The sequence below is a fragment of the Felis catus genome, chromosome D3 (genome assembly GCF_018350175.1).
Source record: "Felis catus isolate Fca126 chromosome D3, F.catus_Fca126_mat1.0, whole genome shotgun sequence".
Taxonomy (NCBI): Eukaryota; Metazoa; Chordata; class Mammalia; order Carnivora; family Felidae; genus Felis; species Felis catus.
Genome location: NC_058379.1, coordinates 75,192,600 through 75,220,584, shown reverse-complemented (window position 1 = coordinate 75,220,584; position 27,985 = coordinate 75,192,600). Strand labels below are relative to the sequence as shown.

Here is a 27,985-nt window from a genome sequence, read left to right as displayed (position 1 = left end):
ACTGTCAGTGAAGAGACTGATGTGGGGCTCGATCTCAAGAATGTGAGATCATAACCTGAGATGAAATCAAAAGTTGGATGCTTAACCGACTGAGCCACCCAGGTGCCTTGAGAATATACTTTAGAGATAGAAGAAGAAAGAAGAATCAAATTCAGAAACAGTACTCTACATAGACTTGAAAAATCTAATGGTTTAATCCAAACAAATAAAAGCCAACCCCACATGTGAAATAGCCTCCAGAACTAAGCCAATTTATGTGTGGCCGTAGGAGTCTAGCCAGCAATTTCAAAATTGTAACCAAGAGGGAGGACTCCATATGCTAATTGGTAGGAGTATTACAAGACTCAGATTGGAGTTCAGGAGTCCTGATGTGGACGCGTTCTCATGACCCTCTGAAGAAAGTCATAGGTGGGATGGGTGGCACACTAATCAATTCCCTAGGGGCAGAGGACTTTAATGGCATGCCCTTTTGTGTAGTAAAGATTATGCATGCTTCTGGAGCTATAATGGAAGTTTAGTCATTTGGACCCCTGGGGACAAGGGCTACAAGTACATGTTGGCTCCTGGGAGATTATTCTGAGATCACCGCTGACAATGATGACATGGAGGAGGTGGAGGAGGAGGGGGGCGGGCGGGGAATGATCAGACCCATCATGCACTGTGCCATTCCCCCCTGCTGGGAAATGGGGGCTGCCACAGAGGGCAAGGAGATCCAAATAGACCTTCATCCATGATTCAGAGCTTGCCTTCCCTTTGCTGCGATGGCTTAATTTGTTTGCTGAAGTGTTGGTACCCACACTCTGTGAGTGGTCTGAAGTCCCCGGAAGTCCACTCTGTCGGGGCTGTGAAGATACTCTAGATGAGGCCACATTAATATACATCTTATTATACATTTGTCTAAACCCACAGAATGAACAACACCAAAGATGAGCCCTAAGGTGAGCATTGGACTTGGGGTGATTATTTCGTGTCAGTGTAGATTCATCCCCTGTAACAAATGTACCACTCTGGTGGGGAGATGTTGCCATGGGGCAGGATATGCGTGCGTGGGGGTAACGAGTATATGAGAAATTGTTCTACATTTCTCTCAAGTTTGCTGTTAACCTAAAACCGCTTTAAGAAATAGTCTTTAAAAAATAAAAAAGCCCACTCTACTTTGATAGGGAATCCATGGCGGCTGCCTCTGCTTGGCTCCCCTTTTCCCCCCCTCTGCTTCATGCACTTTTCCAAAGTATAACAAATATCAGGTGTTCTGAGCTGAGTGGTGTCCCCTCCAAATTTATATGTTGAAAGCCTAATCCTGAGGCCTTCAGAATGTGACTGTTTTTGGAGACGGGGACTTAAAGGAGGTGATTACATTAAAATGAGGTCATTAGACCGGGTCCTAATCCAATAGGAATGGTGTCCTTGTAAGAAAGGGAAATTGGGATGCAGACACACACGTGTCCAGAGGAGAGACCACTTGAGTGCACAGGAGAGAAGATGCTCATCTCCCAGCCAAGGAAAGAGAGGCCTCAGAAGATACCACAAGATACCAAGCTTGTGGACCCCTTGATTTCAGACTTCCAGTCTCCATAACAGTGAGACAAAAGATTTCTGGGTTGTTTTAAGCCTCTGGGTGTGTAGTACTTTGTTATGGCAGCCTTAGCAGACCAAGATGCATTGTTTCTTATCTCCCCCACCCATGCTAGCCTGGCAGATGCAGGCACAGCCCAAACCCTGGCAGAGCCTGAGTGGTGGACCCGGAGACCCCTGATGCTTACCGTTGTCTTCTGCTCCTCACTTCCGGCCTATACATTTCCAAGCACCAGGCGACAGAGTTATTATTTTTTTCACATTAGAAACGTCAAGCTGATCAAAGAAACAAACACTTTTAATGAAACATATGTGGGACACTTAGAAGGGGAAGATTTACAATGTGTCCGCTGTGAAACCAGAAGGCTTCTGGAAAGTGTGAAGTAGGAGGAGAAAGATAACCGGCTATGAAGCCAGAGGAGACATGGCCTACATATTAAACAGAAGGGAAAATAATTCCCATCCATAAAACCACAATTCATTTCTGTATCGAACATAAATCACCAATACGCACATAGGATGTTTTCATCTCACTGCATTCGGTTCTTTCCACAATGATCACAATAATGTACACTTTGATCTTACGGAAGGAAATTAAATTCAGACATCGCGATATAAAATTGTCAGAGTTGCTTCAAAATCCAAAGTCTAAAAATCCTACCTGCCCTATGAGAAATGCATTTTGAGGGTTAAGAATAATGTATGTTCGGGGGTGCCTGGGTGGCTTAGTCCATTGAGGCTGGACTTCGGCTCAGGTCATGATCTCATGGTTAGTGGGTTCGAGCCCCGCTTGGGGCTCTGAGCCTGGAGCCTGCTTCGGATTCTGTGTCTCCCTCTCTCTCTGCCCCTCATCTGCTCACGCTCTGACTCTCTCTCTGAAATAAATAAACATTAAACATTAAAAAAAATAATGTATGTTTGTAGAGTTTTTGGAAATTATACAATGTCTTAACTCCTTGGATCTAGAATAAAATCCTAGATGGGAATGGAATGGTGTTATACAAAAAGATAACGAACAGTTCCATGTTGGAATGTTGTGTGCCACCAACATTGCACGAGGATTGGTCATGTATTTCAAACAGCATAGAAGCTAGTTTTTAATACTTTGATGGGATATTAAATTCAGTATTCATTAAATTTCTATAGGAGACTATAAAATCTGTGTGGGTTTTTCAGTGTGGTTTTTCAAAGGACATTTCCTATTGTATACAAATATGACCAATATACGATTCCCCTCCTAACATTTGTAAAGGGGCTCACCAGGCATGCCTTAAAATCATTTGGAAATATCTACAAATATGTTGTCTGTGTTCTCAAAAATTCAGATATTCCTTTTCTGTTGGCATTTTCAACGCTGGGGCTGGACTCCAGCTTGGAAAGGAAGGGGTGAAACCAAGGAAGCAGAGTGAAACCCTGATGTGTCCCTGGCTTGGCTCTCTTTCTTTCTCTGTCTCAGGTGGGTCTCTGATCTTGTCCAAAAAGAGAGTTTTCTTTGCCTTCCTCTAAAAGGATTAAGGTTACCAGGGAGCAGGGGCCTGAGTGTGGAGTCAGAGATGAAGGGTGTGTGTGTGTGCGTGTCTGTGTGTGTGTGTGTGTGTGTGCGTGTGCGTGTGCATGCATGCGTGTGTGTTGGGGAGAGGACAAGAGAGAAGGCCTGAGGGGGATTGAGGGCAATGCCTCCCTGTGGGTCCAGATAAGGAGAGCCTGGAAGATGTGACTGGTTTTGCGTCTTCCCAGCTCCAGGGTTGGGGGTCGACTAACAAAGGGGGATCAATATCTGTGTTTCACGAGGTTGCCTGGCCAACCACGTGGTTTCACGAGGTTTCCAAAGGATGGTGCCAGGTCCTCTGACATTCTGCCCACCCCAACCAAATCAACCCCTCTGTCCTCATGTTTTCATTTTCACCTGAAAATATCTGAGTCAGTTGTTCCCAACTTGTGGCCCACGTATCTCTGAGGATCATAGAGATACTTAAAAAATGTGTGAAGTCATGGATCCTGAACAGAAAAAATGATTTTGACCTGGATATATGTTTGAATTTATCAAATGTATGTCTATCTCCCTAGGAATTAATAAAATAAAATGTTTTGTAAGCATTTTTAATTGAGGGTAATTGGTCATTATTTTCTCAATTTCTAGGTACTAAAAAAACTAGTATTATTTGGAAGCCTGAAATTTTATTTTATTTTTTAACTTCCAAAGAGTCCTCTCCACTGAAGGTATGCACTGATCCTTCATAGGCCCCACTTCTCTATGCTTGAGAATCTTGGGTTTGTGACTCCAAATACAACTAGCTTCTGGGTTACCATTTGGTGAGAACATGCCAGTGTCAAAGACCTGAGGCACAGAGTAATGAAGGAGATGGTTTTGTTCAGGCTGTTGCAACTGAGAGTATTTCATTAATGAGGAATGTCTCAGGAAAAAAAATGCAGGGAGCAGGGGACTTTGTGGAGACAAGTAAACAAGGAAGTCATCCATGAGTCTTATGGGAATCATGAGAAAGGATGGAGATATGTCTAATCTTGAATATGGAAGAGAAAGGAGGTATGCTGCGATTAGATTTATTTCCCTGAAACCCAAAAGGGTAGGGGATTTCTCAATCACTGCTATTTTCCGGAAGCCCAGGACTCGGGCAAAGTTTACCATTGCCATCAGCAACATGGTAGGTTGAGTTGACTCAGCCACTTTGGCAGAATTTCGCTTGGGTTTATGTACGGGGTCTTAATTTTACAGTCAGAAAACTCACGTGTGTGAAGATTAACCTTCTTCTGTAACTAAATTGAGCTAAGATATGATGTTCTGCTTTCCCACTGATGTTGGGGCCCTGAATATCAGTTACTTACGTGTCAACTTAGTCATTTTAGGATATTGGGCACCTGAGTATTTAAACTCCTTCAATTCAGAACTAGGTCTTCTCCTCTTCTTCAGTATTGATCAGAGTACCAGGGGGTTAGTTATTGTTCTGGCATCAGAAGTAGGCATTTGGTCCCTCCTTTATTTATTGCTGAAAAGTCTTCAGGGTGCATTATTTCCGGTCATGCAGGTCCCTCTGTGTTCTTGTGTGCCTGTATGTTTCTCAGTGTGGCTCACTGTGTGTTTCCACAGGGCCACTAACATCTCCCAGCACCTCCTGGCTCCTTTTGAGTGTAGCAGGGGAGAATCCAGCTTTTGCAGAGACCTAATTTAATCTGGGGAGCTACCTTTAAGAAATAGAACACACACTTATGATTTTATTGGGTTGACTATACTGCTGAGTATATTTCCTGGCTGAGAAGAACTTCCATTTTGACTCGGCATCAATGGAAGCTAAATGCTTCACTTATAATTTCACACTTCTCATGACTAGAAGAAGTTTCCATGGGCTAGCATCTGTCTCCACACATTTAAAACCCTTTTCTTCCACTATCCATGTCGCTCTGGTTCTCGTTGCTGTAGGATATGTTCATATCAGATTGTAACTTCTGGCTCTGCAACTTTGTGCCATGACTCCGGGTATTGGCACAGTGGATGCTAGGAGAATTTTTTGGCACCCATTTGTATACTTGGATGGCTAGCAAAAACAATTAGACACATAAATGACTGGGAACCATATAAATATATCTGACTAAACTCAAATATAAGTGTATTCTCAACTCAACTTCCTCTTAGCTGCATCCCAAATATGCCAACAGCTACTCCAACGTCATCTGACGGGGGGAAGTGTGTCAGAGAAGTTGGAATGGAAGAAGACAGTGGTCTTAACCAATTGATGGTAAAGTTTCTCTTACTGTTGAAAGTTTTTAAAAAAAATATGGGACTATATGAATACACTGCTAGGATCCTTTCTGGGCCTTTGTAAGGGGGCGTGCAAATGAGGGCACTGAAGCTTAAATTTCTTTAGCTTCATGATAAATTTTCTTCTGTGTGCACAGGAACCTTCAGTTGCCCTTTCTGCCTCACCAGTACTGTGGAAGATGCAGGGTGGGTCCTTTCTGCAGACAGGTCTCATTGCCATTTCTGCTTGGCTGTTGCAAGGCTATGGTGGAACAAGGGTATTCTCCATGAGACTGCTGATTACCTACGCCTCTGCTTGGAGTGCCTCTTCCTAAGCCTCTGGGCTTGGCCCAGAGGGAAGGGACATGCCATCTAAATCCCCCAACATGTAAACTCTTCTTGGGCTCTCTTCCTTCTCCTTGCTGTTCAACACCAATCTGTTTTTGAGTCAGAAAATTATTGTCACCTCATCAGGCATTCTCTTCTCCTTTCTGGTTTAGGGGTAACCGCATGCTCTGAGTTCCTCAGTCTGTTAGCTTTTTGAAGATCAAAGCTCTTTTTCTTTTTCAAAAATCCTTGCTCTTGCAATGAAAAGACTCTGTTTTCAAGACTCTTGTCTCCTTTATAAAATTTAAAACACCTGTTTATATCCCCTACTGACTTCTTTGGTGTTTGCTAATTCAATGAGTGGAGGACTGTGGGGCAATGAAAGAATTATGGGAAAAAGGAAACCCAGGTATTAGGCAGTATCATGTTTCATCTGGCCACATTCATTTTGGGGCTTTAGAATTTCTAATTCTTGGTCAACAATTTTCTTAAGAAGACTTGTTACATGAAATTACCAATTTTTGTCAGGTTAAGGCATTGGCGACTAATTTTCAAAATATATATCAAATTCTTTTTCTGTTTATTTATTCAAAAATGATTTAGTAATTAGCACATTGAAGCTATGTATATTGCTGCTGTTCTGTTGAGAATGAAGGTGTGAAAAGACAGGTATGGCTTCTACCCTCATGTAGCTTTCCACCTGCTGGTTAGGTGAGCATACAACAAATATATCACTCCTAGGATACTTAATTATAGTATATGCTACAAAACAGAAGTACAAACTGCCATGTGAGAGATTAGCAGAGAGATTTGGTTGATTTCCATAGTCTCAAAGTAGTTTGGGATTATAGTGGATTTGTCCAATAATTCTTTGTTGGATGATCAATTGGATAATAATGATAGAAGGAAATGGAGTCCCTCATCATTCCCTTAATACCAAAGGGCAGAGGTGGGTTTTTCTAAACTTTGTCTATGTGTTTTCTGCTAGAGAAAGTTTCTTTCTTCTTCTTCACCTATAGACTTTAAGAGCATTGTTAGGAGGACAATTGTTGAGGTCAATGCCAAGAAAAATCTTTAGCTTTCAGACCAGCTTTCTAAGCCAATAAGCTCAACTTACCCTATAGAAATTACTTAGAGATGAGGAAAGTGAAAACACAAAGAGGTAAGTTCTCTGTCTTAGCAGTTTCATTCTGCAATCCAAGGCCATCTCTTTCCTCCCTGACACGGGGCTTTAGGCTGTGCACTGTGCTGTGGTTGGACACTATACTCAATTCATGAATCATTTTTGAGCATCTTCTTCTGCCATGTATCCAGGCACCAAGACCATCAGATGGCCTCTCCAGGAATTTACAGTTGTTAAGACAGACTACCACAAAAATAGTTAGAATACACTATGAAAAATACTTCATAGGATGAAGTGCTATAGAAAAACAGAAGGATAAGTTCTGGTAGGAAATAGAAACAAGGTTATACAGCTGTGGTGTCTGATATAGTAGCCACTAGCCAAATGTGTCAACTTAAAGTCAATTTTATTAAAATGAAATAAAACTAGAAATTCAGTTGTTTAGTTGGACTAGTCACATTTAAGTTCTTAAAGCCACATGTGGCTGTTGGCTACCATAATGGACAGTGCTGATATGCAGCATTTCAATCATCCAAGAAGGTTCTCTTGGATAGTGCAGCTCTAAAGCTATGTTATGATGATATAGGAAACCCAAGGGGGCCAAGGTGAGCTTCTGAGATGACAGACAATATCTGTTTCTGGAGAGGAATCGTCTTTGACAATCTGTGTACCAGTCAGTAGATAAAAATCCCATTAATTATTTTGAACAGAAGAACTTAAATATGAAGAACTGTTAACTGGATATCAAAGAAATAAAAAGGCAAAAGGGAACTGAAGTATCATTCCCAGGGCTGAGGAGACAAAGTGCAATGGTCAGAATTATTAAAACATAGAAGCTTGGAGATGGGCTGTGTGGAGCTAAAATTAAGATATTCCTTTCCTTTCCCCTTTCCTTTCCTTTCCTTTCCTTTCCTTTCCTTTCCTTTCCTTTCCTTTCCTTTCCTTTCCTTTCCTTTCCTTTCCTTTCCTTTCCTTTCCTTTCCTTTCCTTTCCCTTTCTTTCTTCTTTCTTTCTTTCTTTCTTTCTTTCTTTCTTTCTTTCTTTCTTTCTTTCTTTCTTTCTTTCTTTCTCTTCCTTTCAAGATTTTGGAGGGCACCAGTGGCTGGTTCTAGTGTCTTTGAACTTGGAAGGGAAGTCTTATGCACCTGGAACACAGACCTCTGAGGTAGAGATGCTGCTTAGCTGGTACTGGTGTCTCTGACCTGGAAGGACGGGTTCTCTGAGGCCTGGACTCAGACTTCGAAATAGGGGAGGGGACCCTTGATGTCTGGCTTGTTCTGTGGTCTCTGAGAAGGCATGGTAAGGCTGGTTCTGGGAATGCTAAGAAACTGAAAACTGGAATCAACTATAGGTACTGAAATTAACGGCTACTATAGCTGTGGAAAGTGTGCCTGAGGTCATGCTCACAGAAACAGGAGGAAAACAGGAGGCAGACACAAAGGACTAAATCCCTCTTCCCTCCTTCTGCCTTCCAGTCTTCTTTTAGCAAGCCTTTGGCAAAGTCTAACAGAGAGCTGGCTGGCAAAGGAGAAATGTGGTTTGCAGAGTCCCAGCCTAAACATCACAAAGCAGAATGTGGGGAAGTGAAGGGTGGGGTGTTGTATAATAAAGAATATGACTGCCTTTGTCCCTGGATTCTGGGAGGAAGATTCTATATCCTTGGAAATTCCCAAGTGATAGGAGTGTCTTTGTTTTTTAAGAGCCCCTTGGACCACAACTGAATTTATGCTATCAAGATGACTCAGATGGGGACTGGTCACCAGAAAGACCAGCCATATGATGAGAGAGTTGGGACTTTACGTGAACTTGATGTCCAGAGAGGAGATAGGGGCTGAAGATTGAGTTCAATCATGTGGCCAATGATTTAATCAATCAGGTCTATGTAACGAACCCCCAGTAAAAACTGGTTACCAAAGCTTGAGGGAGTTTTCTGGTTGGTGAACATGTCAGTGTGTTGAGAGGGCAATGTGTCCTGATTCCATGGAGAAAGGGCATAAAAGCTATGTGTCTGGGACCCACTCAGGCCTTGCCCTATGTGTCTCTTCATTTGGCTGTTTCTAATTTGTGTCTTTTATAATAAAACTGTAATCATAAGTATGGCACTTTCCAGAGTTCTGTGAGTCATTCTAGCCAGTTGTTGAACCTAAGGGGGGGTTGTGAGATCCCTTGGATTTGTAGCTAATTGGTCAGAAGTGTGGGTGGTCTGGGAACACTCAAAGTTGTGACCGGCATCTGAAGTGAGGGCAGTCTTGCTGGGGACTATACCCTTGAACTTGTGGAGTTTGACCCTAACTTGGGGTGGTTAGTGTCAGAATTGAATTTCATTGTAGTATTGCAGGAGGAGGGGCAGGGGATGGAATCTGAAAAACTACTGATTCTTGTGACCTGAGAGTGTTCTCAACCATGCCAAAACTTATGCTCGTGGACTATGCAAATCAGAAATTCAGGGAAGGCTCTTCTCTGCTTCATGGTATCTGGGGTCACAGCTATAAAGCACAAAGCTTACCTACATGCTAAAACTACATCTTTTTAGATTTAAAAAAGATGTTTATTTATTTTTGAGAGAGGGAGAGAGCAAGCACGATCTGGGGAGGGCAGAGAGAAGGAGACAGAGGATCCGAAGCGGGCTCCACGCTGACAGTAGAGAGCCCGATGTGGCGCTCAAACTCATGAACTGCAAGATCATGACCTGAGCCAAAGTTGGTCGCTTAACCAACTGAGCCACTCAGGTGCCCCTCAGATTTTTGTTTTATTACAAATTTAGACTAAAGTTTTCCAACTTGAGTTTCCTCCTTTTCTGGTTGCCCCTGGTTCACCCGTGCTCTCTGCATGAGTTAGCGTGGCCTTTGGGCAATCCAGCTCTGCATGTGAGCCTTGATGGGCCAGTTGTTGTCTCAGCCAGCGAGGCTGGGGAGCTCACAATTTTGGAGCTAACCTTTTTGGCATCTGTGATGTTGATTACAGCATTATTACACTCCTCCCTCAGATTATGAGAGCACATCTCTATAAGCAAGGCCCAAGTTACAGAGGCTGGTCACTGTAGGGCGTATGATATAGCAATCGAGGACTTGGGAGACAGACTGCCTAATTTATATGCCAGCTTTACTGGTCTGTGACCTTGGACAAGACACATAACCCACTCTGTGCCTTGGTTTCTCCACCTGTAAAATGAGGTCATGACCTCAGTTCTCACCTGACTTTGTCATTAACCAGGTGTGTGACTTTGGTCATCTCAGTTTTGTCATCTGGGCTGGATGGTCTATGAGCTCCCTTCCACTTCTACATTTCTAGACGTGAGAGTGCTTTGCAGACAAGAGAGGAACAATACATTGTAAGGCATTTGTTATTTTTTGCTCTGCTGAAGAGCCAGTCCTGAACACAGCAGTCCCTTGGTGCTCTGGGTCCTACCTGGCTTTGTCTAGTCGCTGAGCACTGTCAGTTGGGGTGGCTTCCTGATGCAGCAGTAAGAGCTCAAACTAGAGTTAGATGGGGTTTGAATTCTAATCCTACCATCTGCCTGGCTAGCAAAATTAGTCAGCCTTCTTAACCCTCCATTTCCTCATTTAAAATCTCCTTGTGTTATTTGGGATGCATCTGGCTATAAACAACTGACTACAAATGACTTACAGAATAAGGACATGTATTATCTCAACACTGTGTTTGACAAGGAGCCTGGGCCTAGGTGGTTTTGGAATTGCTTCAGTGGAACTAGATTGGCTTTTCTTGGCTTTTTCCTTGTGGTCACAAGATGATGGGGTATAGAAGGATGTCAACACACAGGAAACATGGGAGGGGGCTTCTTGTCAAACCGCTTTTTTTTTGGTAGGGCAGGGAAATCTTTCCAAAAGGCACCAGCAAAAATGTCCTCAGTTTCCACTGCCCACGATTGGGTTCTATGTTCATGTCTCAGCTGCAACGGATGCTGGGAAGGCTGGCGTATGGCATCTCCAGCCTCCGTCAAGTGGAGGAGAGCCCTGCCCGCAGGAAGCGAGAGGATGAGAGGCTCTTGAACCAGCAACCAGGGATGTTGGTTACAAATGCGTAGCTCAGAGGACTGAGGGTCACATTTATTTATTTATTTATTTATTTATTTATTTATTTATTTATTTATTCAGCTTCAGTGAACTTTAGGTTCATCAAATGCTTGTATAGTAGTTATTCTATGCCAGGCTCTGTTTAATATCAACCTACTTACTCCTAACTTCATGGGGAGAGGTACTATTATGATCCCCCTCTGTCCCCATTTTAGATGAGGAAGCTGAGGCACTGAGAGATTAAAATAACTGGCTAAAGGGGTTCATGGCAGAGAAGTGGTAAGGGCAGGATTCAAACCCAGCCCCTGAGCCTGTGCTCTCAACCCCTGTATCACACTGTCTCCCAAAATAGGTGTTAAAGTAGCACACACAGCAGGCTGCCTGCGAAGGCTGGTTCCCATCCCTCCCCTGATTCAGCCACAAGAGCAGATGGATGCTGCATGGAAGGGGCAACAGTTAAAGCAGAACATTCTCGAATGCCCCCCCCTTCCTCTATCCATTCCAGGTTCCTGGGTTTAGTTTTTCTCCTCTGCTGGATTCTTGTCAGTTTCAAAAGCACTTGTGAAATCGATTCTGATATTCTCTTCTTATTTTATTCAAGATATGTATGAAAAGGGTGATATCCCCCCCTCCTGATGTTTGGAAGCCTGGACCAAGGGGAAATAAATATTTTCTGTTTCTAAGGATGGATAGAAGTGGGTTGATGGAGAGACCCATGAGGCTTTATGGGGAGTCATCTCTGCACTGCAAAGAGGCAGCTCCTTGCGGAATTGAGAACTCTGTAGTGGCTTTGCCTTGTGGCAAGATCACCTTAAAATGGTGTATTCTGAGTATACCGTTAATTAACCCGATTGGGATGGGGTTGAGAAAGAAAGGGCCTTGTCATGGCTTGTGCTGTGGCAACCACACAGAGATAGAGAGGCAGCAGTGGGGGTTGTTTTGGAGGACCCCCTTCCTAAGGACATGGAGGAAGTGAGCCAAGCATTTGTGACATAAACCAGTGACTCAAGAAGGAACAGGAAAGGACTATCACAAGTTTCCTAGCTTGGGACACTGAAAACACAAAAACAAGGTCACGTGTCCACACAGTGAAGAAAGGAGTCTCTGAAAAGGGAGGAAAAAACAGCCAAATATAACTCCACATAAAGACGATCAGAAAAACATCCTTGCTGGTTTGACAACCAACCAAGAATAACATATGAGTTCACTGAGCTCCAAAAATGGGGGGAAAGATAGAAGCACAAGCCAGCTAATTTAAAAATCAAGAAGTGCATTTCTCATCTTCCTGCAGAGGAATGTTCCGGAGCAGATCCTCCTAGAGTAGAGCTAGCCCCTTAAAGCGGGAGTTTCCTGTAGAGATTGAGCAGCTGCACCTTTGATGACTCCTTGGATATTAGCAAAACACTCGCTAAATATAGATGAACGTCAACAAGTCATAAATAAGGGAACAGGAGTGGGAAACTCCATACAAAAGGTGAGTGGGCAAGAACAAAGACATCCTTGTCTGCCAAGGCAATTATCACGTGCAGCATCGAAGCATTAATCAGGGAGTCATTTAAAAGTTCAAATGCCAAATAAGAATAAAAGTCCCATGCAGGAAACTGTCACATATCAGGGCACTGGAGGCAAACTACTACCTAGTATCTGTTTCCAGCACTCTATTCCGTACGGTGGAAAAAAAGCATGCCATTGGCAGGGACTCTGAGGATGTTACAATGGCCAGGTGGCAAAGAGCTACTCAGGCTGCCAGTCTGGTGTTTTACCTACATTAATTCTTCCTCTGTTTAAGTTTCCTTTACTTGAAGGGAAACCATACAGTCTCTATCGTGATTTCCCTGAGGGATGTTGGATACCAGCTACCTGGGCCTTGAGTGGGTCACTGTGGACCATGCTAGGTCAGATTAACGTTGTTTTCTCAAAACAAGCCAAACACGTGCTGATTGATGTCTGCTCTTCCTGTCTGCCCAGATTAAATCCATTTAAACTCGGAACAGTCCGTACTTATTAAGTGCCATGTGTAGATGGTGTGGCGCTTGGGTCTACCCGTGACACATCAAACAAAAAGAAGCACAGCCCCGTTTCCAGTAAGTCTTGGTCTGAAGAGGCTTTGCCGTAAGCAAATGGAAACCTGTCGAGGCCACTCCCACAGTTTAGGTAATTCCTGCTCAACACAGAAAAGCATCTTATCTTGGTTTATCTCAATGAAAACTGGTACCCGACCCCCTCCACACACCATGTAATTTCCAACTTGTAACTCATTGAATAATTCTTAAAGGATCTGTAGAAATGAATAATTCCTGTTAGAAACCTTACATTAAAAAAATATCTTCACAGGGGTGCCTGGGTGGCTCAGTCGGTTAAGTGTCCGACTTGAGATCAGGTCATGATCTCACAGTTCGTGAGTTTGAGCCCTGCAGTGAGCTCTGTGCTGACAGCTCAGAGCCTGGAGCTTCTTCAGATTCTGTCTCTGTGCCTCTCTCTCTCTCTCTCTCTCTCTCTCTCTCTCTCTCTTTCTGCCCCTCCCCTGCTTGTGCTCTCTCGCTCTCTCTCTTTCTCTCAAAAATAAATAAACATTAAAAAAATATCTTCATGTTATTTGGTAAGTCCTCAATCTAGTACTATACATCAGTGACCAAGTTACTGAAATCAAACAGTTAAGCCAGGGTAGGGCGAGCTGGTGAAGGGAGGAAACAAGAGTGGTTCTCAGGTGTGGGTTTTTTCAGAGTCACTTCTGGCCTCTAGGGAGTGTGGCAGGTTTTGATGTCTCTGTTCTAAGATCTCTGTTTTTCTCCATCTTCTATCAATGGGAATCCCCCTTGAAACTTGATGTCACATGCCAGAGAATCTAAGAAACCACGAATCTAAAGACAAGCCATTCTTTCGCATTCTCAGAAAGAAACAACTGCTGTCAAACTACGTCACGTCTTAGATTGTAAACGCATCTTGATTTCAGAGATGTTAAAATAGCAACAAAAAGTGCATTTATGATTCGAGGGAACACATCTTCATCATTTTCGTGGAACGTAAGGAAATCTGAGGTCTAATAAGCATAGACTAAACAAATACGTGCAAGGTAAAGATCCTTCTTCAGCAAAAACTTTTCTTTAATACCTGTTTCCAGAAAGCGCTCAGTTGAGACTTCAGGACAAGATTCTTCGTGGAGACTTTTTTCAGCTGTCAGCCACCACAGGCGTTATCCAAATGGGACGGGTGAATCAGGTCAACAAACCATCAGATGTCACTGTGTGTTTCAGCCTGTGTCATGGCAGAAAGATAAGGCAAGATCGATAACAGTAAGTGAGAAAAAGAACACATCAGCCACTATGAGAAGCACATGGGTGTCTGGGGCTCTACCTGCTTCCTGGCCACCTCTGCCCCCAGCTCTGTTCTCTGAGTCACATAGTGAGCAGGAAGCCACGTGACTTTGGGAGAAGAGCTTTGGGAACCAACTCACTATTTAAGACAACCGGGATGGGGTGGGAAGTGAGGTACTTTATGTTTGTACCTTTGATTAGGCCCTCACAGACCAAAGCTCTCTGAAAAACCTTTTAAAAAATGTTACATATATGATATATAATACGCACAAGACAGTGTGTTTAACATCTGTTGTACAATTTCAAGAATAATGACAAAATAAATCCAGTAAAAGGAAAAATCGTACTGATGCTTTGAAGCCTTGTGCGTGGTATCTCCAAATGGTATTGAACCCTTCTCTCCAGAGGAAGAACGCTTCTTCTCACCCTGCATTTTCTCTGAATCACCTTCTGTCTTTTCTTTATGTATAGATATTCCTAAACAATATAACGTTTCATTTTGCCTGTTTTGGAAATTTAGATAAATAAAATTATGCCACACGCATTTTTGTAAACTTGCTTTAGTATTGCTGCATGTTATGCATTTTAGATTCAGTCATGTTCATATGTAGCCATATTGCATTCTGCTGTAGGACTATGTCGTAATCCGTTCATACATTTTCCTGTTTGTGGATGTTTGGTTTTTTTTTTTTTTTTTTTAGTGTTTATTTTTGAGAGAGAAAGAGAGAGAGAGAGAATAAGCGCGTGAGTGGAGGAGGGGCATAGAGAGAGGAAGCCAGAGAATCCGAAGCAGGTTCCAGGCTCCGAGCTGTCAGCACAGAGCCTGATGTGGGGCTTGAACTTGTGAACCCTGAGATCGTGACCTGAGCCGCAGTTGGACGCTCAACCCACTGAGCCACCCCGGTGCCCTGGGGCTGTTTTGTTTTGAACAACAATGCTACTATGAATATTTTCATACATGGAGCCTGGTAAATACGTGCATTTGTTTCTTTTGGCTATACATCTGCGAGTGAAATTGCTGAGTTGTGGGATGTACACATGCTTAATTTTACTGTGAGATGCTAACCAGTATTCCAAAGTGGGAGTAACAAAGTGGCAGTTTACTCCAAACAACAGTTTATGGGGGTATCCATTTTTTCCATATTTATTCCGCATCTTACTGATAATACTCTTAGACTAAAATTTTAGACACCAGGTGAGAGTGAATGGTATCTCACTGTGGTTTCATTATACATTTTCCTGATGATTAATGAATAATTTCCCTGTATGTAACAGACATGTGTCTTGTCTCATCTACGAAATGCTTTCTCATCCCTTATGCCCTTGGATTGCTTCTCCCTTCCTCAGTTGTTTTTACCTTATTGACAGAGAAGTTCTTTATTTTCTGGATATTAATGCTTTGTTAATTATAGGTATTTTAGATAACTTCTCCCAGGCTGTATCCTTTTTTTTTTTTTTTTTTTTTTTAAACTCATTTTGGTGTCTTCTGAAGAATGGAAGTTAATGTGTTTGAATCAATCATTACTTTTTCCTTATTTTTTTCCTTATAGTTAGTTCTTTTTGTGACTTCTTTAATAATCTTTCCCTAGCCTGACATCACAAAAATGTTCTCTGTTTTCTTTCTAAAACTCGTAAAATTTTTCCTTCCATATGTCAGTGATCTAACTGGAATTGATTTTAGTGAATGATGTGAGTAGTAGTTCTGTTTTCTTTTCTTTCTTTTTCTTCATCTTTAAAAACATTTTTTTTTTTTGAAATTACTACCTGATTGTCCCAGCACCATTATTTAGGAGTTGTTCCTTTTCTACTTATTTGTAATGTCACTTCTCCCATATATGTGTGCTTTCTCTGTTCAGGCCCGGAGACTATTTTTCTGTCTCTGCCCCAGTACCACTGTTTTGTTTCCTGTGACTTTATAATTCTTGTCTGGTAGGGCACACTATAGTTTTCAAGTCTGACTGGAATATGAATTGATGTACGCTGATAGATAACTAGAAGACCTCCTTTAAATTCAAAAATCTCAGGAATGTTGACTCTAAAATATGCTGGCATTGAGTATTATAAGAAAATAAAAAGATAAAAAAAAAAGTCCTTTCCTTCAATAGCTCTATTTGAGCCAAATGTACATTCTTTTGCAAAGACACAACAGAAAGCTAGGATACACTTTGCTGAAGACTAGCGATATTGTCTATTTTTATCTCTACAGAGATGTGAGGATACATTTGGGTTCTCTCCTTACAGGATCCAGAAATCGAACAGTTGAGATGTAAAGTGTGGATGACATACACACTCGTACCTTCCTGGACTTCTACGCACAAGGACGTTCATTTCACACTCCCCTTCCATTCACTCAAGGTTATAAAGGCCCACCTGGGCAAGAAAGTCCTGCCTTTCCAGAGAGCTCTAACTCACCCAATTTGATCTCATTTTATTTTAATGAAAAAATATAACGGAATAGATAATAAAGTTCTCCCAAAGATGCCTTCTTTAGAGTTTATCTAAAGTTTATCAGCAAAATAACTTTGACTAAGTTAAATGGCGATGTGTCACACACCCAAAACGTGTGAAGCAATTTGAAAAAATATTTTAAATATGCCATGGATTTGTAAATTAATGCAGGGCTCACTGTGCTTGAATTTCCATTTCTAAACTGCTTCATTTGCATGCAAAGAGTGGGCAATTTTTGTGTGTGTGAAAATTTAGCCTTAAGAAATGAAAATCAAAAACTCAGCAACTTGAAAAGAGCTGTTAGGCATAGAAATTGTTTAATCGGTTTCCAGCAGGGCCAATGGTGTTGGCATTTTGAAATACCAGATTGGATTGGCATCCTAGAAAAAAAAATCCTCAGCTCAGAAAAAGTCGCCTAAAAAAGCCACCATCTACAGAGTGGTGAAACAAGATAGCCGAGATATGACAAATGCCAATGGAACGAGTCCTGCGATCGAGAGAGAGCCCGAAGTGTGAAATGAACAAATGTTAGATGTGATAAAATTTCTGTCAGTGCTACCCCAATCATCTCTTCTGACAAATACAATGCCTGATCAGAAAATCAGGTGCTTTCGTCTGCAGGATTGTTCCTTGGGGAGATTTTAAGAGGACCCAACTCTGCCGTGTGTTCCCAAGCCCGTGCTCCCATTTCGGAGTATATTAAAGGAGGGGACTAATAATTCTCTCTGCGACAAGGTTGAGATCCCAACTTAGATTTTCATTCCAGGGTTTTTAAAATGCAAGTTTAAAATAAGATTTCATTTAAACACAGCTCTACATTTTGTGATGCTTTTGTGGCTCAGACCTTGGAAATTAGACCAGAATCCCTTATTTTGTTAGAGTTCAAGTTTCTTCATCTACAGTATCCCAAATGAAAGGCACAAAGTTAGATCTACCTGTTTATAATAGTGATGATGATGAAGAGCATAATAATGATAGTAATATCCACCCCCCCCCCGCCCCAAATAGTAAACCCTCTTTATTCATTTACTTCTTACACATACATATTTTGGGTGCCTTTTTTGTGTTTGGTACTATCCTAGCTGTCGGGGATGCAAAGTGCGATGCAAAAATGAATAAGAAAGAGATCCTGTGCCCTCAAGAAGTTCAGTCTTCTCAGTGAGTCTCTTCCTAGTGGATTTTACAAAACAAACTCATTTACTTACCTAGTTTTCTCCCAAAGGACCTGCTTGACTACAGAAGGTCCAGCTAACAAGGAAGGAGATTCTATCCTTTCTTATTTTCTCTTTAAGTCCATATGGAAGAGTAACATGTGATGCTGTTGTCTTCTAGTATTTGAGCTCGTTGCTTTGCTCTTCTCCCGACAGTATGGCAAGGAAAAACAGGGCATCAGCTGTTCTGGTTTCTTTTCCCAGGGCAGGGGATGGAATTCTTCTCGGGGAAGAATAAGAGGATACCCTAACTTCTTCATGCTGGGATCACCTCTTTCTGTGTTGTCACTGAAAAAGAACAAACCTCACAGCCCAACCTGTGATGTGAGTCCTGTTTCCTAAATTCTCAACACCGTACTCTGCACACGTCAATGTTTGTTGATTGAACAAAGGGTTTCTGTGTGATAAAAAATGGTAGTATAGTTTCAAAAGAGGAGAATCAAGCAGGAATTTGTTACTTTGTGCCTACCATGAGTGTATTTAAAACCGATTCTAGAAGATGCGTATAGGGAGGTCAAAAGAAAAGAATTGTAGATTGGCAGGGTAGATATTGTAAGAATGGGCCCTCTGTAGAGATTCTCAGGCATTGTCCCCTTTAACAAAAAAATCTTTCTGTGGGCAATCTGTAGACTGAAGTGTGTATGGTGTGAATGGTTCAGACCGACCTTGAAGGGCTAAGCCTTGGGTTCTGTTTAAGGGAAGAAGGTCATGGGAAGTGTCTGTGCGGACTGTGGGATGTGATGGTGTTTGGCATTGAGAGAAGCAGTTATAACAGGTAAAGTAGTGGCTTGGACCATGAGCTATGGAAACAGAGCACCCAAGACTGAATTGTGGGTTTGGTGCTTCCCAGCTGTATGACCTTGGGCAAGTTACTGAACTTGCTGCTTTGCAGTTGAATCATCTGTAATAATCCCTACCTCGCAGTATTGTTATGAGAATTAAATAAGATGATATGGGCAAAGCACTTGGCACAGAGCTCTGCATGTGTGAAAGGGTTAAGAAGCAGAAGTCCTCTTTACGATGTCAGAGCCGATAGGAGCAGAGCAAAGGTGCTCTGGTGTTAATGCCCATGACGCTTTGCACTCACTTCGGGGAAAAGCACTCTTCTGAGGAGCAAGAGGCCAGGTTTGTGGACTAATGACTCTGTTATTAACTTGGTAGGTGTTTAAGACTGAGTTCCTCAGTTTCCTCAAGTGTAATGTGGGGATCATGGTCTCCAAATTCCATTCGGTTCCAATATTCTGATGCAATGGTGATGCTTCTGTAGTGGACAGTTGGTGGGATCCTAGAGGTCCCATTACACTCCTTGGAAAGACTGGAGACTTCCCAAGTCGTCTCTAATGGCACCGTTTGCTATCATTCATATGAAGACGGAATATAATTGAGGCACTCACACCCTCCCATGGCCTATATGCCTTTTTAAATTAAAAGTAGCCACTGGAATAAGTCAGATGTCTTACTGCCAAGTGGCTGACGACCTCATCCAAAAGTGAGTCCCCTGGTTCTGAAATCTCAGCCAGGCTTCTGTCCCCCTGTCTGTCAAGACTTGATTTTACCTTTGAACTTGACTTTACATCAATAGGATATTTGGAAATGTTCTTAGTTAACTTTGTACTTGTTTAGTTTCAATAAAAACAGGGCAAATGCATAATTAGCATTTTAACAATAAATAAATTAGAACTTGAGATTGCTGTAACAATATACACTGTTAGAGAAGAATCGAAGAACGCAGTCTAAAAATAAAGGCAAACTCACAAACACACTCTTCTTTCTCTCTGGAAATCAAAAACACACCCATGGTTTTATGACAAAGGAGGAATAATGAAAGGAACTGAGAACTTTTCTTCCCACCTAATAGTGGGAAGGTAGTCGTGTGGAGTTGGATGAGGAACAGTTGTATCCCAAACAATAAACTTGCCCTAAAAGCCTTGATTATTAGTTCCACTTAAAAAAAGCAACAACAACAAGGATAAATGTAAAACTGATGTTAGGAGATTTTAAAAAGCTGCAACCCATGAAAGCCAAATAGTCATTTGCAAAATACTGTTCCAATCAACAGAATTGTTTCCTTCAGAACCGTCGGGATGCTCTCCGTACTCTGTCCTGCGACAGCCTGGAAATTGTTCTTTCTTCCTGTGGGACACAGAGCTGTTCAAACGCTTCATAGAGTCTGTCATGCCCTGAAAAATTCTGAGTGTCATGGTGGATTAATTAGCCTCAGATTTAATGTCACAAATTTTCCAAGGCCTTTGCCATTAAGGGAAATTTGGGGCTGGTGATAAAAGCAATCTGTGCTGAGACAAGGTGTACACGTGTGATGAGAGCCCATTGGTAGGTGCAACCCATGGCTCATACGCCCTTGGCATTGGTTCAGACTTTGGGAAGTCTGGGTATTCTATACATGCTTCAGTTTAGGTCCAGCAGAGTGTGGGGGCAAGTATTAACCTGTGTTTTGACTTTCTCTAAATGGCTTCATGGTGACATATCCTGAGTCCTGTATGTCTAAGAAAGTAATAAATGCGCAAACAGAAATAGGTAAAATAATTCCATGGAGTGAAATGAGCCGTATCCTGAAAAATATTCTTCTGTGTTAAATAAATGATGGAAGAAAATGGATCCAGAATGAGATATTGAGAGTCTCTTAAAATTTGGAGACATATGTATGTGTATCTGTGTGTGCGTTTGCATGCATATGCACACATTTGGATTTGAACTTCGCCGATCTTGGGGTGAATCTGATAATGACATTTATCCCGAAACAAACTTAATGATTTGCCTCTTCCCTGTGCTCGTTTCTCCCTACCCCTACTCCCTGGGCCCCCACCCCCAATGTGGGAGGAATTCTAGAAAGTGATTGTGCTCAAATAAGATCCATGTGAGGACACTTGGGTATATTAAGAAAGTCCCCATTGGCTGTAGTAAAGTGGAGCTGGGTAAAAGAAGTAGAAGCAAATTAGTAATGAAGAAAATGTTCCCAGGGTGAAAAAATCATCTATGGACCTCGGCACGGGCCAAGGGGACTGGGAGACAGGCAGGGTGCACTCGGGCCAAAGCTCATTAAATAGAAATGAATCAGAAGGAAGAAGATGGCTTGGAAAGGCGTAGGGGACCTGCATATCCACAGGGTCTGCATCTGGATCTGAGCACTTGGAACCCCATCACACACTTTCAGAGCTGGAGGCGAGCTCATAATCACCAAGTCCAAACCCATCGTGTTGCAGATGAGGAAGCCAAGGTCGAGCCCTTTGCCCAAGGTCCCAGACAAATCAGAGCAGACACAAGGCTGGCGCCCAGGGCTCCCTACTCTCAACCTGGGGCTTCCCCACCACTGGGCAGTGACCTGCTTCTTCTAGATTCGGTCTCTCCTGCTCACTGTAACTTCACTAGGAAATGATAAAGGAAATCTAGGAAACAACATTTATAAATGAGAAAGTGATGAGGGAATAACAGCAAACAAAAGTTATGGTACAAAGCAAGGATTTCTTATGGCCAGCTGCACACTGGAGCTACCTAGGAAGCTTAAAAAATAAATACAATGACAAACATCTATGTCAGACTAATTGAATAAGAATCAATTTAAGTGAGGCTCTGACACACTGATCATTATCAAAACTTCCCATGGAGGGGCGCCTGATTGGCTCAGTTAGCTAAGCTTCTGACTTCGGCTCAGGTCATGATCTCCTGGCTCTTGAGTTCAAGCCCCGTAGCAGGCTCTGTGCTGACAGTTCAGAGCCTGGAGCCTCCTTCAGATTTTGTGTCTCCTTCTCTCTCCACCCCTGCCCCACTTATGCTCCGTCTCTCTCTCAAAAATAAACATTCAAAAAACCCCCAATTCCCAGTCGATTATAATGTGCAGCCAGAGTTGACATGAAAGATCTGGATTTGAATCTTGCTAGTATTAGCTGTGTGACATGAGGCAAGTTACTGAACCTCTCTGAGCTTCACTTCACTCCGGTGAGAAATGGAGCTGATAAAGCCTGCCTTTCAAGATGGCTGGGAGATTAGGTGAGATAAAGCATATGACTTGCCCGACACAGAATATTGAGTATTTGTCCTTAAATGTTGGTTTCCTTTCTAAGAATCTGAATCTTGATTCAGTGATTAAAATTAGAGAACCGGTTTTTGTTGGTGAGTTTCCTTTTCTAGTGTGTTCCCGAGCACATTCTCAATAATCCTCATCGAACATTCAGGAATGGCTCTCAATTTCCAAAGTAAGGCGATGGGACAGAGTGCACAGCCACCAAGAAGGTAATCCTTATTTCACTGACGAGTGGGAGTCTGGTGGGTTGCCTGGAGGAAGTGAACCCTCTGGCTGGTATTAGACGGTGGAGTAGGGCTTTCCAGAATGAAACCACATGGCAGTGTACAACTTTAAGCGGCTTCAAGTCACATATTGAGAAAACCGTTGCCCTTTCAATTCTCTTTCTTAAGTTTACTTTGAGAGAGTGAGAGAGAGAGAGAGAGAGCGCTTGCGTGCGAGAGCACAAGTGGGGGAGGGTCGGAGAGTGAGGGGCAGAGAGAGAATCCCAAGCAGGCGCCACACTGTCAGCACCGAGCCTGATGCGAACTCATGAACTGCAAGATCACGACCTGAGCTGAAACCAAGAGTTGGACGCTTAACTGACTAAGCCACCCAGGCGCCCCTCAATTCTCTTCCAGTAGTATTTCTTGTCCTAGGAAGACATTTTGCTTGCTAATATCACTATGTAAACAGAAGAGATCTCAGAGCCTTTTCACTTAGAGTTTAACAGTGTTTCATTTCAATTATGTTTCTGTTCGGGTTGCCTTTTATTTATGGTGAGTATTTATTTATTTATTTATTTATGGCAAGTGGCACTGGTTTTCCATTTAGAATAACGAGTGCATGTGAGGAAACATGTGCCCGAACTCCTCGGTGAACACCGGAGGAGTGCTAAGCAGATAGGGACATAGTCATAAAGGTGGGAAATTCCAGGGCTCACCTGTGAGACCCCAGACTGGAACAGTAACACACTCTTTCTGGGACCCAGCTTCTCGAACCCTGAACCAAAAGTGTTAGACTTGACGATGCCAATGACTGCTATCAATTTAAATACATAGGATATTTAATTTTCATTTAAAAATTTTTTCAATGTCTAATTATTCTTTTAAAAATTTTTTTTTCAACTTTTATTTATTTTTGGGACAGAGAGAGAGAGAGAGAGAGAGAATGAACGGGGGAGGGGCAGAGAGAGAGGGAGACACAGAATCGGAAGCAGGCTCCAGGCTCCGAGCCATCAGCCCAGAGCCCCATGCAGGGCTCGAACTCACAGACCGCGAGATCGTGACCTGGCTGAAGTCGGACGCTTAACCGACTGTGCCACCCAGGCGCCCCAATGTCTAATTATTCTTGAGAGAGAGTGGGAGAGACACAGTGTGAGTGGGGGAGGGGCAGAGAGAGCGAGACACAGAATCCGAAGCAGGCTTCAGGCTCTGAGCTGTCAGCCCGAGGTGGGGCTGGAACTCCGTGAACCGTGAATGAGATCACCACCTGAGCCGAAGTCAGACGCTTAACCGACTGGGCCACGTAGGTGCCCCAAGTATAGATGATACTTAAATTCGCCACTATTTGGGCTTTTCCAGATAATCTTGTTCATTACAGATATATAAAAATATATATCAAAGGAAATGGGATAAAAGTGAACTTTTTCTCTATTTCATGTCTACCGTAGAAGAACTTGTGGGTTACTCATTCTTAATAAAGTCATTCTCTACTGGGATCCATGCTGTTCTACTAGAGTTTTCTTGTCTTGCTGATAGACCCAAGTCATTAATTTTGAAGGCTGTTGTGATCTGGGCGATTACCTGCATTCAGGTGTAACGTCCAAGCCAGGTGTATTCTTTTGTGAATTTCCTAAACAATTAGATCTGTGGATTACTGCTGGGTTAGCGTATTTCCTTCTTTTCAGCAGTCTTGAGAAATCTGAACTACAGGACAGATTCTCACCCTGCAGAGTGGTAATAAAACACATTAATCCGGTGGTTTGGATAGAAAGCTGGATCAGTGCTTTGCCTGTTGCTAACTACGTGAGTTTTGGTCTGTAGCACACAAATGCTGATGGTGTGGGGCCGGTGTACTGGGCACGAGGGATGTGGGACCCTCTCGGTCTTCAGTGTTGTTCCCTGAGGTTGTTGCCCACTCGGAAAGGCCAGAACTAGCATGAGGATAGCAAGGCACTCAGGGTGCAGAATTTTAGGAGGCAGTCCTATGTTCCTGTAAGTGTTCCCCCAAGGTCTGGCCCCCTGAAAACTGGCTGTGTGTGAGCCAGGGGTTTCTCTCACCACTGTTCTGGGTGGTGGAGACCCAATGTATCCAGCCCAGTCGCCCTCCTGCTTCTGTCCTTCTTACTCTATGCCTTTCATCCCTTGGTGCATGATTATTGTCAGCCTTCGGTGAAGGACTCCCTCCTCTGCCAGTTCAAAGTCTCCTTTCCTAGTGCTGATTCCTACATCACCCCTGTTTTATGTAGTTCCCTGGGATGAGAATGTATCCTTCTTGTATCCCAAGCATTGTTCTCGCCCCTTTTTGGTGCATTATTTTCTCTAATCCTTTCTACATTATTTCTCCCACCCCTGCAAGGGGGAAACTTGAAGCTTGGAAAATGACCTGCTTTGCCCCCAGGTGATAATCGTTCTGAAATAAGCAATTCTCCATGACCCCATCCTACAGAAAGTTTTTTCAGAATTTCCCAGTAGAGGAGAAATGTTGAGGGAATTTCCCAGAAGGTCAAAGTATCTGGGATGGATGTGATCTTATTTTGATTCAGGTTGGGAAAATACTAATGACAAAACACTATTGTTCTTTTGGTGGCAAACGGGTTTTAAAGAATAAGAAAGAACATGAAGGTGGGTGCCTCTTTGGGAGCTGGTTTTGACGCAGGGGATTCATGGACCACACAGCTGTAGGCAACCTCATAAAGGGAACGGGGTCCTTGGCTCTGGAGTTGAGGGTGGATCCGTGCATCTTATTCAGTGACGTATCCTAGCAATGGTGGGTGGCTCTGGGCACGAGACTAAATTGTTTGGAAGTCCGTGGAAATGTGGTGGTAAGGACACGGAGAGTTTGGCAGCAATGTATTCGCTCACAAATACTTGGTAAGCATCTGCTAAGTGCCACACGTGATTCTCAGTGCTGGGGATACAGAAGTAAATCACCAGATGAGAGCCTGGCTCTCTGGAAGCTGTGGAGCTAAGCCACCCCTTGAAGGTGGAGCAGAGGAGTGTGCAAGGAGACCAGGAAGGAGTGATCAGGCAGGTGGCTGGAAAACTGGGAGGAGATGCTGTTGGGTAAGCCTAGAGAAGGCTATTTCCAGTATCTAGACAGGCTAACGCTTTATCAGAGGGCATAGGAATCTGAGGAGAGGGGGCTATCAAACATCTTCGTATACCCTGACAACTTACAACTGTTCTCCTCTGGCCTTTTGCTGAGAGGCTCTACTCTAACATTCACACGTCCAAAGAACAAATGATGTGCAACGGTAAGGAGGCATATATGTGTTGATGCATATGCTTGCACTAATGCTGGGTTCGTGCTGCATTCCTCTGGGAGGCAACTTTTGTCGCCTGTGGTGTGCTTGGAAATGAGGCATTTGACGTGGTATTCTTTTTTGGGGTCAAAACAGATCCGAGCACCATACGTAAGCTTGCCGAGCTGTGAACGGAGCAGCGATTTCCTGAGACGAGGTGTGTGTCTGCCAGGATCAACCACAGGCCTTGCCAGATCCTTGTGGGAGATGAAATGCCAGGGAGCAGCCCGCTACCACAAAGAGAAGCTGAATGGCAGGAACACCTCCAACGGCAGAACATTTAGAAATCGTTCCTTGGAAACCAATTTCCCTTTGTGCAATCATGACAATACCAAGATACCAACCCGTTCGCTCCTGAGAATAACTACCATTGCCATTTGTAGAATCCTTGAGAGTTTATAAAGTGCTTCCAGGGATGTTATCTTATGGACGGTATTTGAAGTTGGAGCGTGTGGTCGGCTCGGACAAGGAGCCCTCCTATGCCAGCTCGCACAGGCCCTTGTCTCCTTTCCAGAGTGGAGCCATGGAAACCGTGGCTGCCCCTTGGGAATGGTGTCCGGCCTTTAAATGACTGGCTTCCCAACAATTTTGGACATGAGAAATCATGACTCTCAATTGTGAGAGTATGGAAGAGTTTCTATTTTCTCCTATATATCTTAGAGTTTTCCAAATTTTCGGTGATAAACACGGCTACATTTGTAATTAGAAAAACAAAGTTGTTTAAAAAATCAGGGGAAGTAAGCTTCTGAAATGTGCCGTGGGTTTGGCCACCTGCTTTGGTCGAGCTTCCTGGGTCAGAAGAACCATTCCATTTTGGAAGAGGGGCCAGAGAGGTCATGTAGGCAGCCCCATTCGTGTAGCAGAGTGCAGAGAACGCAGCCAACCAAGAAGCAGTGTCCTACTTCTTTAAAATAGATACTTGGAAAGCTTAAACGCCAGCAGAGCGAAGCTGGAGATATCAATCCTCTTTGAGGAAGTGAGATGGGTTCTGAAGGTGCTATTTTCTCTTTCAGATAGTTCATTTTTTAATGAAATAATACGTGCTTCTGAAATGTGACAAAAAATTTAGAGATGATCTCAAAAAATTTTTCCCCAATCTTTTTTTTTTTTTTTAATGTTTATTCATCTTTGAGAGAGAGAGACAGACAGAGCATGAGCGGGGAAGGGGCAGAGAGAGGGAGGGAGACACAGAATCCAAAGCAGTCTCCAGTCTCTGAGCTGCCAGCACAGAGCCTGACACAGGGCTCGAACCCATAAACTGTGAGATCATGACCTGAGCCACAGTCGGGTGCTTAACCGACTGAGCCACCCAGGTGCCCCTTCTCTATTTAAAGTCTAATCCCAGATTATTTTTTCCTAACTCCAGTTTCTATAATAAATATTTATCAGAAGTCTGCTCAGCTTCTGAATCCTTGTAATGATTTTTCCCTATTTTTATTCAATTTCCCATTGTTCTTCATGTTTTAATGTAGAAAAGATATTTCACTTACACTTGGCCTTGTTCTCTTGTGCTGGTCACATCTCTTACTCAGAAGTCAAGCTCGATTTGATTTCCAGGGGGACCCTTCAGGACTGAGATGAAAGCTCTTTCCATGCTTCCTGGCTCTAACATTCTGCAAAAATGGAATGCACAGAAGTGAAAGTTCCTAGCATGTACTGTGACTAGAACTTTCCATGTCCCTGTCTCCTCCCCCCCCCTTATATTATGTCATCTAAGGGACAATATCTCCTGTCATGCTAGAAATTATTCCCACCTTCTGTGTATTTATTGAAAAATACCCAATAGGGGCTATGATATCATCTAATGGCTACTTACTTGAGAGTCTTATAGTCTGAGTACTCACCCCAGTTCTACTTCTGACCGGCTTGGTGAAATTTCGTGAATTACTTCATATCATTGAGCTTCACTTTCCTAAAATGAAGATAATGATATTGTTATTATTGTGTGTGGTGACGTTAAAGAGAGATATTTGTAAAGTATCTAGCACAGTGCATTGTACATTTTTTAAAAAGCTTATTTATTTCGAGGGAGACAGAGACAGCACTAGTAGGGTAGGGGCAGAGAGAGAGAGAGGGAGGGAGGGGGGGGAGAGAGAGAGAGAGAGAGAGAGAGAGAGAGAGAGAGAGAATCCCAAGCAGGCTCCATGCTGCCAGCAGAGCCCAAAGTGGCTCTGTGGCCCACTGTGAGATCATGACCTGAGCCAAAACCAAGAGTTGGACACTTAAATGAATGAGCCACCCAGGCTCCCCAGTGCATTGTAAATTGTAAATATTAGCTGCTGTTATCATTTTTAACATTACTATTCTGTCTTTGAATACAGGTATAAACAAACGCATTGATTGGCGGGGAGGGCAATGAAACAGTGAACTGAGAGCTTTGAAGAGAAGCACCCCATGGTGGAAAGGCAGCTGCTCGATTTTGTCATTGACACAGATGTGAAATTCCTGAATCTTGGTGGACAATAGAGGGATATTTTCAATCAGGCACAGGAATGGTGAGTCACAAAATGGGTTTCTAATCTGGTTTGATCTGTTTCTTAAGTAGTAGAACTTCCTTAAGATTCTGAGAAGAGTTTGATTGCAAATCAGTTTTCTTATTGCTGTCATGTTTCGTCTTCCGCGTCTTCATAGGTATTTTTGTGGGATGGCTGATGG

At 42.9% G+C, this 27,985-nt stretch overlaps 2 long non-coding RNA genes across 4 annotated transcripts in view; one reads left to right on the top strand and one right to left on the bottom strand.

The window, feature by feature from the left end:
• Positions 1-14,884, top strand: part of LOC123381447 — a 32,148-nt gene extending 17,264 nt beyond the window's left edge. The window contains exons 2-3 of the long non-coding RNA XR_006588436.1: positions 13,935-14,106; positions 14,829-14,884. This is a non-coding gene — a long non-coding RNA (uncharacterized LOC123381447). The remainder of the gene's footprint in view (positions 1-13,934; positions 14,107-14,828) is intronic.
• Positions 30-26,957, bottom strand: LOC102900726. Of its 3 annotated transcripts, none has more exons than XR_006588435.1 (5): positions 26,821-26,944; positions 17,781-18,074; positions 13,925-14,068; positions 1,764-1,851; positions 33-842 (listed from the first exon to the last, which is right to left on the bottom strand). It is a non-coding gene; the product is annotated as an uncharacterized LOC102900726 (long non-coding RNA). The 3 variants fall into 3 exon arrangements; XR_441594.4 differs by having other exon boundaries at positions 34-855; XR_002147730.3 differs by lacking the exon at positions 17,781-18,074 and having other exon boundaries at positions 30-855; positions 26,821-26,957.
• Between the last annotated feature and the right edge of the window lie 1,028 nt (positions 26,958-27,985).